Consider the following 19,770-nt stretch of genomic DNA (forward strand, 5'->3'; position numbering starts at 1 on the left):
GCTTTTTGATGTGCTGTTGCAGTCGGCTTGCCAGTATTTTATTGAAGATTTCTGCATCTATGTTCATCATGGATATTGGCCTGTAGTTTTCTTTTCTTGTTGAGTCTCTTCCGGGTTTTGGTATTAGGCTGATGTTGGTCTCATAAAATGATTTGGGAAGGATTCCCTCTTTTTGGATTATTTGGAATAGTTTCAGTAGGAATGGTACCAGTTCCTCTTTGTTTGTCTGGTAGAATTTGGCTGTGAACCCATCTGGACCTGGGCTTTTTTTGGGTGATAGGCTCTTAATTGCTGCCTCGACTTCAGACCTTGTTATTGGTCTATTCAGGGTTTCAACTTCTTCCTGGTTTAGGCTTGGGAGGAGGCAACTGTCCAGGAATTTATCCATTTCTTTCAGGTTTTCTAGTTTATGTGCATAGAGTTGTTTGTAATAATCTCTGATGATGGTTTGAATTTCTGTGGCATCTGTGGTGATATCCCCTTTATCATTTTTTATTGCATCTATTTGGTTATTCTCTCTTTTCTTTTTTATTAGTCTGGATAGTGGTCTGTCCATTTTGTTGATCTTTTCAAAAAACCAGCTCCTGGATTTATTGATTTTTTTGTAGGGTTTTTCGTGTCTCTATCTCCTTCAATTCTGCTTTGATCTTAGTTATTTCTTGTCTTCTGCTAGGATTTGAGTTTTTTTGATCTTGCTCCTCTAGCTCTTTCAATTTTGATGATAGGGTGTCAATTTGAGATCTCTCCTTTCTTCTCATGTGGGCACTTATTGCTATATATTTTCCTCTAGAGACTGCTTTAAATGTGTCCCAGAGATTCTGGCATGTGGTGTCTTCGTTCTCGTTGGTTTCGAAGAACATCTTTATTTCTGCCTTCATTTCATTGTTTATCCAGTCAACATTCAGGAGAAAGTTGTTCATTTTCCACGAGGCTGTGCGGTTCTGGGTTGGCTTCTGAATTCTGAGTTCTAACTTGATTTCACTGTGGTCTGGGAGACTGTTTGTTATGGTTTCTGTTCTTTTGCATTTGCTGAGGAGTGATTTACTTCCAATTATGTGGTCAGTTTCAGAGTAGGTGTGATCTGGTGTTGAGAAGAATGTATATTCTGTGGATTTAGGGTGGAGAGTTCTGTAAATGTCTATTAGGTTTGCTTGTTCCAGGTCTGAGTTCAAGTCCTGGATATCCTTGTTAATTTTCTGTCTCGTTGATCTGTCTAATATTGACAATGGTGTGTTGAAGTCTCCCATTATTATTGTGTGGGAGTCTAGGTCTCTTTGTAAGTCTTTAAGAACTTGCCTTATGTATCTGGGTGCTCCTGTATTAGGTGCATATATATTTAGGATCGTTAGCTCTTCTTGTTGCATTGATCCTTTTACCATTATGTAATGTCCTTCTTTGTCTCTTTTGATCTTTGTTGCTTTAAAGTCTATTTTATCAGAGACAAGAATTGCAACTCCTGCTTTTTTTTGTTCTCCATTTGCTTGGTAAATCTTCCTCCATCCCTTTATTTTGAGCCTTTGTGTATCCTTGCATGTGAGATGGGTTTCCTGGATACAGCACACTGATGGGTTTTGGCTTTTTATCCAATTTGCCAGTCTGTGTCTTTTGATTGGGGCATTTAGTCCGTTTACATTTAGGGTTAATATTGTTAAGTGTGAATTTGATCCTGTCATTTTGATGCTAGCTGGCTGTTTTTCCCATTGGTTGATGCAGATTCTTCATTGTGTTGATGCTCTTTACCATTTCGTGTGTTTTTGGAGTGGCTGGTACTGGTTGTTCTTTTCTATGTGTAGTGCCTCCTTCAGGAGCTCTTGTAAAGCTGGTCTGGTGGTGATGAAATCTCTGAGTACTTGCTTGTTCTCAAAGGATTTTATTTTTCCTTCACTTATGAAGCTTAGTTTGGCTGGATATGAAATCCTGGGTTGAAAGTTCTTTTCTTTAAGGATGTTGAATATCGGCCCCCACTCTCTTCTGGCCTGTAGGGTTTCTGCTGAGAGATCTGCTGTGTGTCCGATGGGCTTCCCTTTATGGGTAACCTGACCTTTCTCTCTGGCTGCCCTTAGTATTTTCTCCTTCATTTCGACCCTGGTGAATCTGATGATTATGTGCCTTGGGGTTGCTCTTCTAGAGGAATATCTTTGTGGTGTTCTCTGTATTTCCTGGACTTGAATATTGGCCTGCCTTGCTAGGTTGGGGAAGTTTTCCTGGATAATATCCTGAAGAGTATTTTCCAGCTTGGATGCATTCTCTTCGTCACATTCAGGTACACCTATCAAACGTAGATTAGGTCTTTTCACGTAGTCCCATATTTCTTGTTGACTTTGTTCATTCCTTTTTACCCTGTTTTCTCTAATCTTGCCTTCTTGTTTTATTTCATTGAGTTGATCTTCGACCTCTGATATCCTTTCTTCTGCTTGGTCAATTCGGCTGTTGAGACTTGTGCATGCTTCGCGAAGTTCTCGTGTTGTGTTTTTCAGCTCTATCAATTCACTCATATTCCTCTCTAAGTTGTCCATTCTCGTTAGCATTTCGTCAAGTCTTTTTTCAAGGTTCCTGGTTTCTTTGCATTGGGTTAGAACATGTTCTTTTAGCTCACAGAAGTTTCTTATTATCCATTTTCTGAAAGCTGATTCTGTCATTTCATCACACTCATTCTCCATCCAGTCTTGTTCCCTTGCTGGTGAGGAGTTGCGCTCCCTTGTAGGAGGAGAGGTGTTCTGGTTTTGGGTGTTTTCATCCTTTTTGTGCTGTTTTCTTCCCATCTTTGTGGATTTATCCACCTATCGACTTTCTAGTTGCTGTCTTTCTGATTTTGGTAATTTTAAGTTGCAGCAGCTGAACTCATAAACCCCCCTTTCTTCCCCCCAGGTGTTCTGTCCCAGGGAGTTAGGGCTTTATGATTTCCCGCTGTCTTGCTACCGTTTTCCCTGCCCACAAAGTGGCAGCCTGGTCACACTCAGCCTGGAGAGGCTTCGCTGAGCTGCTGTGGGCTCCGCCCAGCTTCCATGTGAACTTCCCTGCAGTCCTGTTTATATGGGTGTAGTTAGAACTGCTTCCGCTATGTTGGCCCGCCCCTGTAGTGACGGAGTCTTTGTAGTGGCGGGTTACCTTGGTTACGGCAAATTGCCCTGGGAACTGCAGGGTGTTTCCCGGTGGGGGACGCCACTCCCCCACAGAGCTGGACCATCCCAGGTTCAGCCATGCTTCGCTCTCTTTGCCCGGGAATCTCTTGGCTTGACTCCCTGCCTCAGCTCCCCTTGCTGGCCCAGAGGGGACCCAGTCTCGCTCACTCTGCACAAGGAGCTGCTGCCCCCTGCCCCAGGTGTTGGCCAAGCGGCCGCGCCGGTCCAACCAGCGGTACTGGCAACCCGTGGAGCTCCTCCGTCTGTGAATCTCCTGGTCCGTGGGCAGTAAAAATCTGCTGCCCTATGAGCCGCTGCGTCAGCCGAAGCAGCGGCTCTAAGATTCGTGGTGCGCCCTTGCCCGGGAATCTCCTAGCTTGACTTCCTGCTTCAGCTCCCCTTGCTGGCTCAGAGGGGACTCAGTCTCTCTCACTCTGCTCAAGGAGCCACTGCCCCCCGCCCCAGGACGTAGGCCGAGCGGCCGCGCCGGTCAGACCAGCAGTGCTGGCGACCCGTGAGGCTCCTCCTCCTGTGAATCTTCTGGTCTGTGGGCAGTAAAAATCCGTCTGGAAATGCGGCGTCCACTCACCCTCTGCGCTTTCTCTCGGAGCTGCAATCCCGAGTTCCTTCTAATTGGCCATCTGCCGTGAAGCTGTTATTGTTTTTTATGTTTAGAACTTGGCCCTGGAAATAGAGGAAGGCTTGAATTGATTTAAGCAGGGCCAAAGTTGAATTTCTCTGGGCTATATTTGGACTTGCCTGAGCCAAAATCTATTGCATTTAACTGGCTTTACAAACCAACTAAATGTAACAGTTCAGAGGGAAAAGAAAAAAAAAAGTGAGAGACAGAGAATAATTCTGTCACTCATTTGCCCCCATCTTTCAGCTGGCACAAGAAAGATGACCCACGTAGTTCATAAGAGCCTAATTTACAGCTAAGGCTAGATAAAATCTCAGGTTCTTTTCAAAAGAAGATAATAATGCCTCTTAGAACAATGAACTGACTATACTTGTTTTTCTTTGGTTTGATAGATTTAATAATGGCCTTAATTCTTTATTCTTCCCTGTAATCATGGTCATTTTTCAGGTTCCTTTGAATTATTCCCCCTACTGTGATTCTGGGTCATAGACATCCAGAGATTTAGTGCATTTTTACTTACTCTGTGTTTCTGCTGTTGACATAGAATATGCTTGGCTGAGTTAGCCTGCTGGAGGATGAGACATCCATGGAACAGAGCAAGGTTTCCCTGGTCACCCTTACTGAATCCTGTCTAGATTGGCTGATGGCCAACCAAACCCAAGATATGTGAAGGATTCCAGCCAAGATCAGAAGAGTCATCTAACTGACACCTACCTGATTCCAAATATATGAGCAAGGAACGTCTATTATGCCACCAAAGTTTTATAGCTATTTATTGTGGCATTATTGTGGCTATAGAGATCTCATTTTTGGATGCATTATCAGATACAGCTTCTTCAAGTACCTTAGAAGAATCTCAGTCTTGTGTTTCTTGGCTCTTGACCACTTGCTTTGCCTTAAGTATCCCCTCACATAGTAACAGATTACCAGCAGGCTTGTATGATTCCTCTGCTTGAGATCAACTAGCCATATGTTCAGAATCTCTGGCTTATACCAACACTTCTGGACTTTAAAAAATCCATGCCACAATGACTTAAAAGGGCTAGGTGATGTACTCTGGTAGGTTTGTGAAGTTAACTGTCTGAAAACTTCAATGGACTAGAAGAACTGTGGACTACAGTGCACTAGAAGAAGTGCCAGATAAATTGCTCTTCTTCTGATGGACTGTATAGAGACACTGTTTTTCATCCTGCCTGTCCAGAAGTGTACTATATGGCTATACAAGTATACTTGTCACATGACTAGCAGTGTCTCTTCATGGCTTTTCATGAAACAGCAGCAAGTGCTATACAGTAATTTGGCAGTTTTCATTTGCTTCCCATTATTGCTAGCTTCACTTCCTTTCTTCCTCACTCTTACCAGTCTGGATTGTACCTTTAATAAAGTAGTGGATATATTTCCTTTAGGCTCTCTTCTAGGCCAGTCAGATGTTTTAGTCTGGGTTTATTTAGAAAAGCAGCACTGTTACAAGCGTTACATGAATAAAGAAGTTTAATAAAGAAATTAAGGTTTACCCCAACGTGGGAATTACTGGGGTAATAAAGGTCTGGAAGGCTACAGTAGAAGAGATTTAGAGAAGTAGTGACTAACTAGGTCAGCCCAAGATTCTCAAAGTGTTCATGACTCCGTTTGTAGAAACATTTATATATTAAGCATATCAAGGTTCTCATTCCTCTAATCTTTCTAGGAGTCCTTTGGTTCATCCTGAAAGTCCCCCTAAATCCCTTCAGAAGTCTTAAAAAGGGTACATGGCTACACCTTTTATTTGATCTTTTCTTTGAGGCCATATTAATGGCAGCTCCTTGATTTGGTCTTTGTATTAGGCTGTGTTTGATTATCACATTTTATTTGATAAGAAACAATTTTATTTTCTAGTTCTGCATATCCTAGGTTATATATTTCATTTCAGTTCCACTTGCTTTAATTTTGAGCTTTTCTGTTTCTTATGTTTCATATTTTGAAAAAATAAACTGTTATTAAGTATAATAGGTAAGGTACCTAAGAGCCTCAAAATACTACCAAATGCCATGAATGCATTAGGTATACTTTTTGTCTTCCATGTTACTGGAAGCATTAATTAGAGAAAATTTTTATCTCCAAATACTGACAGTTAAAAGACCCTAGTGAGGCCAGGCGCGGTGGCTCACACCTGTAATCCCAGCATTTTGAGAGGCTGATGTGGTTGGATCACAAAGTCAGGAGTTCAAGACCAGACTGGCCAACATGATGAAACCCTGTCTCTGCAAAAAAAAAAAAAAAAAAATACAAAAATTAGCTGAGCATGGTGGCTCGTGCCTGTAATATCAGATACTTGGGAGGCCAAGGTAGGAGAATTGCTTGAACCAGGACCTGGGAGGCGGAGGTTGCAGTGAGCCGAGATCGTGCCACTACACTCCAGCTTGGGCTACAGAGTGAGACTCCATCTCAAAAAAAAAAAAAAAAAAGACCCTAGTGAAAAGTTTAGCCAAACACATATTGACCCTACATTGAAGGCCACCAGCCAAAAATTACCACCCATATATAAGAGCCAGACATCACTAGACACTTGGTGAATCCTTCAAATAAAAAAGGGGAAAAGGAGGGGAGAAAATCCAAAGGAAATAGAGAAGAATAATGGCAACAAAAAAACAACTAACTATCTTTAAAATAAGAGAGAGTATATCGTATTCACAAAACAAGAATAGGAGAGTGTGAAAAAGGTTAACAATAAAAAAGAGATCCCAGAAATTTTTAAATAATTGCTGAAATAAAAATTAAATATATGGTATAAATAAAAATTTTTAAAAAAACATGGTGTTAAGGTTTTACTCTGAGTGATGAGATAGGAAGCCATCAGAGGATTTAAGCAAAGGAGTGACAAGATTTGACTTATATTTTTAAAGGATTATTTTGACTTCTTTGTGAAAAATAGACTGCAAGAGAGTAAGAAAATAGGAAGATCAATTGGAATGCTATTTCGTAGTCCATTTGAGAGACAGTATTTGCCTGGATGGGGGTTGTGATCATAGGAGAGTGATACAGAATGACAAGATCCTGCATATATTTTGAAGGTAGAGCCAGTATTTGCAAATAGGTTAGATACTGTGGTAGACCTGAAAATGTGCTGCCAAGATCCCCCTTCCAAGTAGGACTTGCTTATTAGCTGCAGGGAGTGTGGAAAACAGAAATCCTCCAGATATCAGCACCTTCATCAGCAATAGCTATAGAAAAAACTTCACCTGAGGTGACCCTTGCCCTAGATCTCAGGGCTGAGCTTAGTGGAGATGTAAGGTCTTGCTGTTTCAGCCTCATTTATTACACTGTTGTCAGGCAAAACCTGCCCCAGAGCTCCCTCTTTTGGAACTTGATTTCTTCTTCTGCCCAATCCTGCTTTCTCCCCTTCCCCTGCCAGGTGACACTTTCTAATAAACATCTTACACCCCATACTCCATCTCAGCATTTCTCTTTAGAGGACTCAACCTGTGGTAGTTGTTAGCAGGAGTTATCTGAGCTGCCATTGAGGATCCCATCACATGTGGCACATGGAACAAATAAAACCCATGGCTCAAGGTGGTAACTTTTATTAGTGGTAAAATGAGATTTACCCATGGAAGAGAATGTGCCAGTGAGTGCAAATATCAGGTATTTGAGACGCATGAAGGAAATAGTAGATTTAAGAATAACAGAATTGAATGACCAAGTGCCACTAATGCTCTATAGAAAGAGGGCTTCTTTGGTTGCATATAAAGCTCATCTAGGATTTAATAGTCCAAGTAGCCAAACTAGTATTTGCCCTTAAGAATAAATACTGGAAGATCAAGCACAGCATGTGAATGGATATACTTGTGTCAGGTATGTGCATGAACTGTAAAGGTCTCTGTATCAACGCGCAGTGATCACCCGAGAGCATTCAGTGCTGAAGAATCACTAAACAATAAAGCAAACTAAACACTTTGCCTAGTTGACATCATCCATCCTGCTTCAGTTATTGGCCACCCAGTGCTGGCACAGTGGACACATGAATGGAGTGTCCACTGAGGAAGGGATGAAGACCAAGCATAGGTTCAGTAACTTGAATTTCAACTTACCAAGGGTGCCGTAGCTCCTGCTGCTGCTGAATGTCCAACCTACCAGGAACAGAGACAATTCTGCATCCCTGATATAATACCATTCTTCATGATCAAGCTGGTTACATTGGGCCCCTTCATCCTGAAAGAACCAACATTTCTTGGTCATAGAAATAGACACAATTTCCAGATATGAGTTTGCTTTTCCTGTTTGTAGAGCCTCAGCCAGTATCACCATTTGAGTTTACTTAGTATTATATTCATCAGCATGGGATCTCACATTATATCACATGAGATTGGAAACCTATTTTATGGAAAAGCAAGTGCAGGAGTGGACCCATATCCGCAGGATCCACTAATAATATCATTTTTTTCACCAACCAGAATCTGTCAGTCTGATAGAATATTGTTAGAGCCTGCTGAAGGTACAGCTGAACACCAGTTCATAGGCAATATTCCACAGGGATAGGATGCTGTACTCCAAGATACAGAATATAATTGGATCAATTATCCTTATATAGCATATGCCTCAATATGAACAGATGGATATTGGAAGCCATTTATTCCTAGGAATAGATGCAAAGAGGGTGGAAGAAGAAGTTCCTACCCTCCTTACCATCACCTTTAATGGCCCATATGGTACTTTGCACTTCTTCATAACTCAGAACTCTGCAGTGAGAGGTCTTGGTCCCCTAAGGGGACACACTTTTGCCAGGAGATACATCAAAAATCTCACTGAAAAAATAAGCTGCAGCAGCTACCTGGATACTTTAGGTTCCTTGTGTCCAGGGAACAGCAGCTAATAAAAGGAGTCAAGATCACTTGACCCTGATCAACAGGAGGTTGGAATCCTGGTTACACAACATGGGTGGACGTAGTAAGTGTGGTGCCCACGTGATAAACCTACCAAACTGAAACTGTAATGTGTAGGTGTGGCAACCCACCTTCAAAAGGACATGATGGGGAGAGAGATCCAAGATGGCTGATCACTAGCAGCTCGGGCTCGTAATTCCCAGTGAAAGTGCAGAGAACAAGAGGACGCCACACTTTCAGACGAATATTTGTTGCTCATGGACTAGGAGATTCCCAGCAGAGGAGCCCCACGGGTCGCCAGGGCGACTCTTGTGGCTAGCATGGCAGTTTTGCTGGCGCCTTAGCGCCCCAGTTCTTGGTGCAGAGTCCGGAGATTCCCGGGCAGAAAAGCACCATCAATCTTAACACCGCTATTTTGGCTGGCGCAGTGGATTGCTCAGATTTCGGCACTGGGAATCAACAAGTTGGACATCTGCTCAGAGACCTAGTTAGAAAGTCGGTAATTACAAAGATGACAGACGGATAAATATATAATGAAGGGAAGAAACCAGCGTAAAAAAGCAGAGAATACTCAAAATCAGAATGCCTGTCCCTCTACAGGGGATTGCAATTCCTCATCAGTAACAGAACAAGTCTTAATAGATTACGAGTGTGTTCCATTAACAGAAGCAGGTTTCAAAAGGTGGGTGATAAGAAACTTCTGTAAATTAAAAGAACTTGTTCTAACCCAATGCAAAGAAACTAAGAACCTTGAAAAAAGGTTTGATGAAATGTTAACGAGAATGGACAATTTAGAGAAGAATATAAGTGAATTGATGGAGCTGAAAAACACAGCACGAGAACTTTGCGAAGCATGCACAAGTTTAAACAGTCGAATTGATCAAGCAGAAGAAAGGATATCAGAAGTCGAGGACCAGCTCAGTGAAATGAAACGAGAAGACAAGGATGGAGAAAAAAGGATGAAAAGGAATGAGCAAAGTCTCCAGGAAATATGGGACTATGTGAAAAGACCTAATTTACGTTTGATAGGTGTACCTGAATGTGACGAAGAGAATGAATCCAAGTTGGAAAATACTCTTCAGGATATCATTCAGGAAAACTTTCCCAACCTAGCAAGGCAGGGTAATATTCAACTCCAGGTAATACAGAGAACACCACAAAGATATTCTTCAAGAAGACCAATCCCAAGGCACATAATTGCCAGATTTATTAGGGTTGAAACGAAGGAGAAAATACTAAGGGCAGCCAGAGAGAAAGGTCAGGTTACCCATAAAGGGAAACCTATTAGACTTACAGCGGATCTCTCAGCAGAAACCCTACAAGCCAGAAAAGAGTGGGGACCAATATTTAACATCCTTAAAGAAAAGAACTTTCAACCCAGAATTTCCTATCCAGCCAAACTAAGCTTTATGAGCGAAGGAAAAATTAAATCTTTTGTGAACAAACAAGTACTTAGAGACTTCACCACCACCAGGCCTGCTTTACAAGAGCTTCTGAAAGAAGCACTATACATATAAAGGAACAACCAATATCAGCCTTTCCAAAAATATATCAAGAAGAAAAGAGCATTAACACAATGAGGAATTTACACTAACTAATGGGCAAAACAGCCAGCTAGTGTCAAATGCCAGTATTAAACTTATATATATTCTAATTGGATAAAAAGCCAAAACCCATCGGTATGCTGCATCCAGACCCATTTCACATGCAACGATACACAAAGACTCAAAACAAAGAGAAGGAGGAACACTTATCAACCAATCGGAGAGTAGAAATAAACAAATAAACAAAAAGCAGGAGATGCAATTCTCGCCTCTGATAAAGTAGACTTTAAAGCAACAAAGAGCAAAAGAGGCAAAGAAGGACATTACATAATGGCAAAAGGATCAATGTAACAAGAAGAGCTAACGATTTTATAGATCAACGAGACAGAAAATTAACAAGGACATCCAGGACTTGAACTCAGACCAGGAACAAGTAAACTTAATAAACATATATAGAACTCTCCACTTCAAATACACAAAACATACATTACCACCTCACACCTATTCCAAAAGTGACTACATAATTGGAAGTAAATCACTGCTCAGTAATTGCATAGCATTTCATAGGTTTAAATGAAATATTGGTTGGCTGCTTGTTTGTTATTTTCTTCCCTTATTCCTTCCTGTCTTCGCTGTTAAGCACAATTACTGGCATAAAAGAGGTTTTTAATACTTATTTTTAGATTGCATTTCAGCCTGGGCAATAGAGCAAGACTCCTGTTCTCTCTCCCCCTTTATCTTTCTCTCTTTCTTCTCTTTTTCTCTTCCTCCCTCATTTCCTCTTTCCCTCCCTCTCTCCCTCCTTCCTTCCAAAAAAAAAAAAAAAAAAAGAAGAAGTCCTATAGGTGAATTGTATGGGATTTGGGAGAAGTATTAAGAAATGATATTTTTAAGTTAGAAACGTGAATTTACTCCTATCTTTACAGCATTCTTGAAGTACTTGAGGCCCATTAGTGTCATGTCTTCAGCTTAAAAAAATCCATTTCTTTGTTTTGATTATTTTTCTTGCTAAGTGGAGAAGCCAATCTATACATGAACTTCTAAATTAGAAATAGACTTTGCTGGGAATAGTGATATTATCTCATTTGATACTCTTATTTATGTCACTCAGTAACATAAAAATATTAGGACTTCAAAGAATGGTTTATTGAAATTTTCTTTTAACCAGCTATGGTTTGAATATACTAAATTATAAGTATATTACTTGTTAGCAAGATTTAAGATATGGTTAAGATTATTGGGAAAGAAGATCTTGTACTCTACGCAATAGGGTTCCTTTTTAAAGGGTATTAAGTATTTTGTTTTCATCTTTCAGTTAAAATGATGGCAAACTAAGAGTTTGTACCTGAACGTAAAAAACAAACAAACAAACAAAAAAACGAGATGAAATCGTATTTCGATGAGTCATATTAACCTTTCACTTTTTCACAAGTTGGTTTTGGAGCTTGGGCATATTGGCTATGGGATCATGCCATATATCTTTAAGGATTTGTCCTAAAATTTCTATAGTATTACATAAAATATAAGAAATGGATAGAGAGGTATGGAAGAAAGGCAGTGATTAAAATAAAAGAGAGAGAGGTGAGCAAGAGAATGGGTGAGGGTGAGAATGAGTGTGTACATGAGACTAAAGACTTGGTATATTTGAAGCCTGAAAACAACATTGTTTTTTAATCCATCCTCTTGCCTTCTTTACTATCCTCCTTTAATTGAGCTTCTGCTCCTATGCCAGTGTCAATACTTAAACTGAAAATGTAACTGTGTTGGTCCTTTGCTTAAAACATTTTAGAGGGTGAAGTCTCTCCATCATCTGATTCCAAACTTACACTTTAGCCTCACCAGCTGCTAAACCTTCACCTTTGGTTTAGACAATTTTCATTTCTTTTAAGTTTCTGAAGAACACTAGGCCATGTCATTCCTCTGTGTCTCTATATTTTTTATTCCTTCTGCTTGTCACGTGTGATTCTCTTCTCTGTTCTCCTCAAAGTCTTTTCCACCTTAACTTGTCACACTGTGGCTCATGTGTATGTTCAGAAATGGAGCAGGCTCCATCATCATAAATGACCTCTTTTTCCCCTGTAAACCCATGCCTTCCAGAAGGGAGCAGTCCACAAAGTCAGCTAACCCATTTTGGAACACCTCCTCTGTGATGTCTTCCCTGACCATGCATTCATTGAGAGTTAGTAACTTGTTCTTCCATAAAACGTTGTATATAGTATTTTCATTATAATAAGCCATTGTTATATGGTTATTTTTGGTTTTGCATTTGTTTTCTCACTGATCTGTGAACTCCTTGTGAGCTAGGTCAATGTCTTTTTGTCATTCTGTCATATGTATCTAACATTGTGCCTGGTACAGTATAGGCTCTTAGAGAATGTTGTTTGATCTAAATCGAACAGCTTATATAACAAGAAGTCACCAAACAGTCTTTCACTTTGTAGATTCTTATGTCAAATACACTGCTGTGTTGTCACTATTATGGTATATAATGTATCTGCTCTAGGAGAGAAAAAATATTTTTAGATAGATAGCTGGATCAAGCAATCGTCTCTTTTTTCATTTGAATAAGGCTACCCCAAAGGAAAATGTAATAAACAGAATACTTTTACATCAGTCTTTTATATTTAGGGGAGAAGAGATTTGCAAATTTTTTTCACGAGCTAGTTAGAAACACTAAGCCCTTATGCAATGTACTTCTGAAAATAATATCCAAAGGAACAGCAGTTCTAGACTAAATACTAAATCCAAATGTGGCTAGATTCCATCTTCATTTTGGAAACAGCCACAGCTGTGGCCAGCCCAGCAGACGATGGAATGCAGATGAGGATTTGATATGGGGACAGGAAAGATTTTCTGCCCTGAGGCAGTTGGTGCATAGACCCTGCCCTTCCCTACCCCTGCCTCCTGTTCCCAACCCCATCACTACCCAGGAAATATATTGGTGACCTTGGCAAGATCTGGCACTTGGATTCTGTACTATTGGGAATATCATGGTAAGGGGCTTCAAAATAAAATCTAAGATGACAGTATTATACCGTATGTATCAAACTCTCACCAAGTATGGACAAATATCAAGTAGGCCACAGAGAACGCTTCAAAAAATTTCTATAAGTTGTATTTTGCAATTTATCCAAGGCAAAAGAAACATAATAGTTCTAATATAATTAAGCCCTTCCTTTTCCAAAAATATTACAGTATGAGATTATATGCCTGCTGGAAATGACACACTAGTCTTAACCAGCAATATTTTATGGAGAAGATAATTTCCAGTTCTTTCTACTGCATCTGCCCCTGTACTCTACCCACTTTTCCCCCATTCTTTATTAATTCATCAGGAAGCACATTTGACAAAAAATGAATATCTGATCTATAGCAGTTTAAGAGTTATTAGCATCTGCATGGATGTAGCATATCTATCCTGTTAAAGGGCTACTAGGAAAACTAATTATGGCTGTGGAAGTCAGGATAGTGGTAACCTTTGAGTGGAACGATTGAAAGGAGGCACAAGGGGGGCGGTTTCTGGGGTGCTGCTCATGCTCTATTTCTTGATCTGGGTGCTGGTTACATGAATGTGTTCAAGTTGTGAAAAAAAATTGAGCTATATACGCTTATGATTTGTATTCTTTTCTGTATATATGATTACTTCAATAAAAATAAACAACTATAAGGATTATGATAATCGAAGTATCAGCCTTGTGTTGGTTCAAAACATGAGTTTATCTCTTCAGCTAGATATCAGTTTATAGTCTTCACAAAGACTATAAACACCAGTAAGTCTATGTCTGGACTATAAAGTTAGTACAGAAATGTGGAATATACCTTTTAGTAAGAGGTTATTTCTTTACTCTGAGAACAGGAGGCCCAGAAACCAGCTGAAGAGGCCTGTGTCTTGTGAGTAGGAAGGCTGGAAAGTTTCTTTTCAGCTCTTGTTACCTACTGCCCAGTTCTTCTTCAGGCATCTTCATGTTGTTACAGAACAACCCTCTGGGAAAATCAGAGCAGATATAATCAACCTAACTTTTAAAAAGAGGAGACTGAGGCACATAATTTTTTTTAACTTTTAAGTTCAGGGGTACAAGTGCAGGTTTGTTATATAGGTAAACTTGTGTCATGGGGGTTTGTTGCACAGATTATTTCATTACCAAGGTATTAAGCCTAGTTCCCATTAGTTATTTTTTCTGATCCTCTCCCTCCTCCTACCCTCTCCCACCAATAGATGCCAGTATATGTTGTTCTCCTCCATGTTTCCAGGTGTTCTCATCATTTAGATGATGAGAATTGTAAGTGAGAACATGCAATATTTGGTTTTCTGTTCCTATGTTAGTTTGCTAAGGCTAATAGCCTTCAGATCCATCCATGTCTCTGCAAAGGACATGAGCTCATTCTTTTTTTATGACTGTATAATATTCCATGGTGTATATTCACCACATTTTCTTTATCCAGTCTATCATTGATGGGCATTTAGGTTGCCATTGTGAATAGTGCTGCAATGAACACATGCATGCATGTGTCTTTATGGTAGAACAATTTATATTCCTTTGGGTATACACCCAGTAATGGGATTGCTGGGTCAAATGGTAGTTCTGCTTTAGTTCTTTGAGGAATTGCCACACTGTCTTCCACAATGCCACAATGGCTGAACTAATTTGTGCCCTCACCAACAGTGTATAAGTGTTCCTCTTCCCCCACAAGCTTGAGGCATATAATTATTAATAATCTGTTCAAACTAATAAAGTCAGTGATGATGCTAGGATTAGGACCCAGATCTGTTGGTTCCTGATGTATTATATTTCTCAGCTTTCCTCAAATAGCAGACAAAATTAGCAGGTCTGTGAGAGGAATTTTTGGTGAAAGAGGATGGTTGAGTTTTCTGGGGTACCCCCACTGTGAGAATCCAGCAGTGACTTCCCAAAGGGAGGCTACAGAGTAGGAAGATCTGTGGGAGCAGTCTGCTCTGGGTATAGACGATTAGAGGGTGCCTTTTCCGTAGAGAATTTGAAAACAGTAATAAAGCCAACTAAAAGTTGTTGTCAGCTTTTTTATTATCACCATGTGCCTGAAAATCCTGAGCAGCCCTTCCTGCAGATATTCCTGCAGACTGGACCTGAGAGTAGTGATGAGGAGTACAACTGACTGTTTCCCTACACCCACCCCTTTGCCACATTTTGACATTAAAACTCTTGTAGTTGTAGGACATGACATTACCAATGCACTGAGAAGCATGAACTGTTTATCTCTAGGGCCAGAGGGATAAGGCACTTGTTTGAAGGTGTTATAAGTAGACACTCCAGTTGGTTCTAGGTCTGCATCTTTCTCATGAACACATTTCCAGCATCTGTTCACAGAACTGGAGTCTACAGGTCTTGAGCAGATAATTGAGAACACAGACTTCAGATGCATAGTTTGGCTCAGAGGCCTTCATGGAGGTGGCATTTTCACTTGGCTAACCTTTCAAGACCACAGTCTTTCCAAGGTGCTTGCTGCCAACCTACCTTGGTTAGTTGAATAACTTCACCGTTCTCCTCTGATATTGATCCTCTGTGACTTTCACTAAACTTCACTTTCTGAAGTACTACCTTTTAAAAGGAAGAGAATTTTGTTATTCTTAACTTTCTTTCCTAATAGCTTCATACTTCTTTGATCCCAGCCCAGAACACCATAGCTGATTACAGAGATATTTTCTGCAAGGAGCCCCATCTGGATTTACCTACACCAAGCTGAAATGCTTGAGTACCATCCAAAAGGGAAGAAAAAAATGTGTCCTGTAGTATCAAAAATGCTGGAATGGAGATATAAAGTAGTATGTAGTCAGTCAGAGCATGTTTTATATCTATGACAGAATATTCTGACATCAGAAGCTCAGACTAAAATCAAACAAAATTAAACAACAGTATGTCCAGCACTCAGCTTTGTAAAAATGCCAGACTGTAAACACATTTAATTTATTTTTCAGGATGACACACCAACCTAAGACAATTTAGTCCACAAGAAGATTCCACAAACAATGCATCAACAATCTCCCAAAATATACATATTTACTTTTGATTCCTCAGAGGAGGCCATGGAAATAAAAATGGAAGTGAGTGACAAAGTTATTGTGGACCCTGATAATCACTGAACTATTGATAATGAGAATAAAATAAATAAAAATAAATTTGGGGGAATTTACTGGCTACTCAGTGTTATACTCATTCACAATAGAGATTGTTGAATTCTTAAGGAATGATTTATGAAAAAATAGAGGGATTCTACTTGAACTTCTTGAGACATAGAAACCCTAACAGAGGCTTAGTATTTAAAAGAAAACCTAACAGAAAAATTTGCACCTGGATAGTCCTGTAGTACCCCAATTAATTAGAAGAAATACGTTCCAGTGAAGCATTTCATTTCTGGAATCCTGTAACACTCCCCCTAAGATAATGAACAGGCTACCAAGTCATCAGTGACCCTGAAGATTGGTTCCACTCACTCTTTGTGGTTAAAAAAAACCACACCCAGTTTACCATTTGGTTTTAGCCTCTTGTGCACAAAGTGCTTGAGGGTTTTTGTTGTTTCTTTTTGACATATCATATGATTTTATTCTAAGGCAATCAAGAACAGGCAAAAATATAAGGAAAAATTAAAACAGTGATTGCCTCAGAAGGTTGAGATTAGGAATTGATTACTAAGGGGCATAAGGGGAATTTTATTTTTTGTCTTCTTTGGAGGAGCTGGTTACATTGGTATACACCGTCAAAACATTTAACTGTATATTTGACATCTGTGATACATTATATGTAAATTTTATCTGAAAATGTAAGCTAAATATGACTGTACTCAGAATTAATGGAGAAGTGTAGACCTTCCTAAACTTCTTTGGCCATTCCTCTCAACCCCTGGGGGATGATGCTCTAAAGGTAGCAAGGTTTCTCACATCCAGACAGAGAATGTGAGTCGCAGTATATAACAAGGGGTGAAGTTGAGGCTATGCTGGGGCAAGTATGATGTGAGGCAGTGTCTGTCATACTAAGAAGAGAACCTGGGACAGCGATGTGGGCTGCAGAAAGATGCCCCTTCACGCCAAAACTCCATCAGGTAAGTGCCTGCCAGGAGCTGACTTCTGAAAATGGGCATCTGACCTTATTAAGAAAGCATGGTTGGGTTGGCTGTTTAAGGCCTCTAGCCAGCTCTTGTATATGGCTGAATTATCTGATGAACTCAGGACGAGCTTAATGTTTTTGAGAAGCTTCACAGTATAGTACTTCTAGTCCCCAACCCCACTCTAACCCATTCTGAGTAAGTAGAGCTGGTCTATTTATTCACTGATTGGTCTGTAATTGTCAATGCTTCTTCACAGTGGGCAGAGGAGTTGCAGTCTTATAGGGGAGTTTAAAATATTCACAGTAGACTGTCAAAGGCAACCGAGAAAAAACCCTAGAATGTTAAATGCTGTAAGACATTTCTCTCACTTTTCCTTTTAGTCAATACAAAGAAATAAATATCCCAAGAAATGGTTAAACTAAAGATAAATATAAAACGCATTTTCCTTAGTTTTTAAAAAAATATAGACATAGACTCTTTTTGACTTTATAGATTTTAAATAAAATAAAGTGCAAATGCAAAAGCCATATATTTATATGGGGATCTCACAAATAAGCATTATTTATCTTGTGGCTCAAATGACTACTGATAAAGCTACAAATAGTGTTTACTGGGGGAAAACTGTGATCTTCAACTATTTACCACTTAATCAACAAATATTTGTTTAAACAAGGAACTTCTCATTAAGAAGATTCACAAGGTAAAAAATTAGAAGCACATTATGAGAACGAATTACTCAGAGTGAAAAGGGGAAAATATGAACACACACAAACATGAGAGAAAACACCTGCTTGTCTATGAACACTTGACTTAATACTGATCCCAGAAATGTTACAATGAAATAGCTGTTAACAAAAAATTCAGATTCAATTAAATGACATTATAATTTAAAAGGTCAGGAGAAAAAATGCCTTTCTCCTCTTTTTATTTCTGAGATTTCTCTTTTTCCAGAGTTCCCTGATGATGAAACCAACAGATGATTTCTTTTTAAGCTTAAAGAAAGGTCACAAATACCTTTTAACAGATTACCGGTTATTTGAAACATAATTATAGAAGTGGGAAAAATTCTGTGGAGGCAGGAACACTTCAAGAATTGATGAAAAAAAATTTCATAACAGTGCAGTCCAAAATTAACATTGCTTAAGTGGTTCTATTTTAATTAACTAGGTGCAAACCATCTCATAGTCCTCTGAATCAATTGTGACTGTTGTACTAGACAATTTTGAAAATTCTTTGATATTTAAATTTGATAGTATTGCTTAACAGTGAAAGGCCTTTTGTTACCTTAAGGTAAAATCTCCACTTTTATACCTAGGCCCAATCCGTGGTGTAATTACAAAGGCATTTGCCTGTCCAAAATTATTTTCATTAGACTCAACTGAAATAATATTCCCATTCTATGCTCCCTACTTATGGTAGAGACCATTTTTGTTGTTGTGAATGTCAGGGCTTTCCTTCAGAAAGATGTAGAAGAAAAAAAAAATTGGAAGAATTTAACAAATATTGATGGGTTCTGGACATGGTTTGTTAAGTGAGTTTCATCAACTGATGTTTATCTGGGTAGAGCACATTTCTTTTTTTCTTTTCTAAGATGCCAGTAAGGACTTTTACTGCAGATTTGATGCAAATTACACAATGTAAGTGGTAAAGTGTACAACACATAAAACCCCCAGCATCAAACAAGCAAGACAAAACACTAGCATCACACATTTCCTCTAATTTCACAGTGAAAAAAAAAAGCAAACTGTGGAAATGAGGTGGGAGGGAATACACACTGGCATATTTTGTTCTTCAATAGAGAAAGTTACATCAGTCATTAACATTTATTCCCCTGTGAAGTTCTTTGTTCTAATTTCTGTTATCCAAAGGGGAAGTTTTGTCCTTGAGGACACCTAAAATTATGCTATTACATGGCAGCATCAGCATCATTCTCGGCATTAGAAGCCAAGCAGCTTGGTCTCTGTACAAAGTTGTTGCTCCATAAATAGTGTAACAATAGGATCATTTCACCAGTACCAGGGCTCCTGCAAGGGTCCCCACATGCCTTGTCCAGTGAGATCCTGAGGTCAGTAGAGTCACATCTAAAGAGGGCTCGAACAATTCTAAGTAGTAAGGCACAACAGTATGAAAGAAGTTTCCAGCAGTGGAACCTTTCTGCAGTTCACACAACACTTCAGATGAACTAGTTATGGTTTCTCAGGAGAAATCAAAGCTCAATTCTAATAGCTTCATCGTGCTTAAGCATTACTTTTCAGGGCTGCTTCAACTCTTTAAACTCCAAAAAGCTAAGGAGAAGAAAAATGACTCTCATTTCTAGGATTTGAGATTCCAACCTCTATTCACTTGGCGGATGGATACTGAAACCTCCTAGGTGTCAGGCTGTCCACGCTTCATGTCTCTGAGTTGGCCTGATGGCTTTAGTAAGAGTAAGTTGGGAGCTGTAGCACATACATTTGCTTAACTTTAACATTTTCGTTTTTTAAACTGTAGCTTCTACACATTGCCTCTTTTAGCTATTTTTACTT

At 39.4% G+C, this 19,770-nt stretch overlaps 1 protein-coding gene across 3 annotated transcripts in view; it reads left to right on the forward strand.

Moving 5' to 3' along the window:
• Positions 1-16,338, forward strand: part of DTWD1 (DTW domain containing 1) — a 39,601-nt gene extending 23,263 nt beyond the window's left edge. For all 3 annotated transcript variants that reach the window (XM_064365653.1, XM_064365654.1, XM_064365655.1), the window contains one exon: positions 16,119-16,338. The gene's annotated coding sequence lies outside the window, so the exon portion shown is untranslated. The remainder of the gene's footprint in view (positions 1-16,118) is intronic.
• Positions 16,339-19,770: the final 3,432 nt, after the last annotated feature.

This window comes from Aotus nancymaae, unplaced genomic scaffold, assembly GCF_030222135.1.
Source record: "Aotus nancymaae isolate 86718 unplaced genomic scaffold, 86718_ANA_hifiasm-v0.15.2.pri h1tg000062l, whole genome shotgun sequence".
In the NCBI taxonomy this organism is placed as follows: Eukaryota; Metazoa; Chordata; class Mammalia; order Primates; family Aotidae; genus Aotus; species Aotus nancymaae.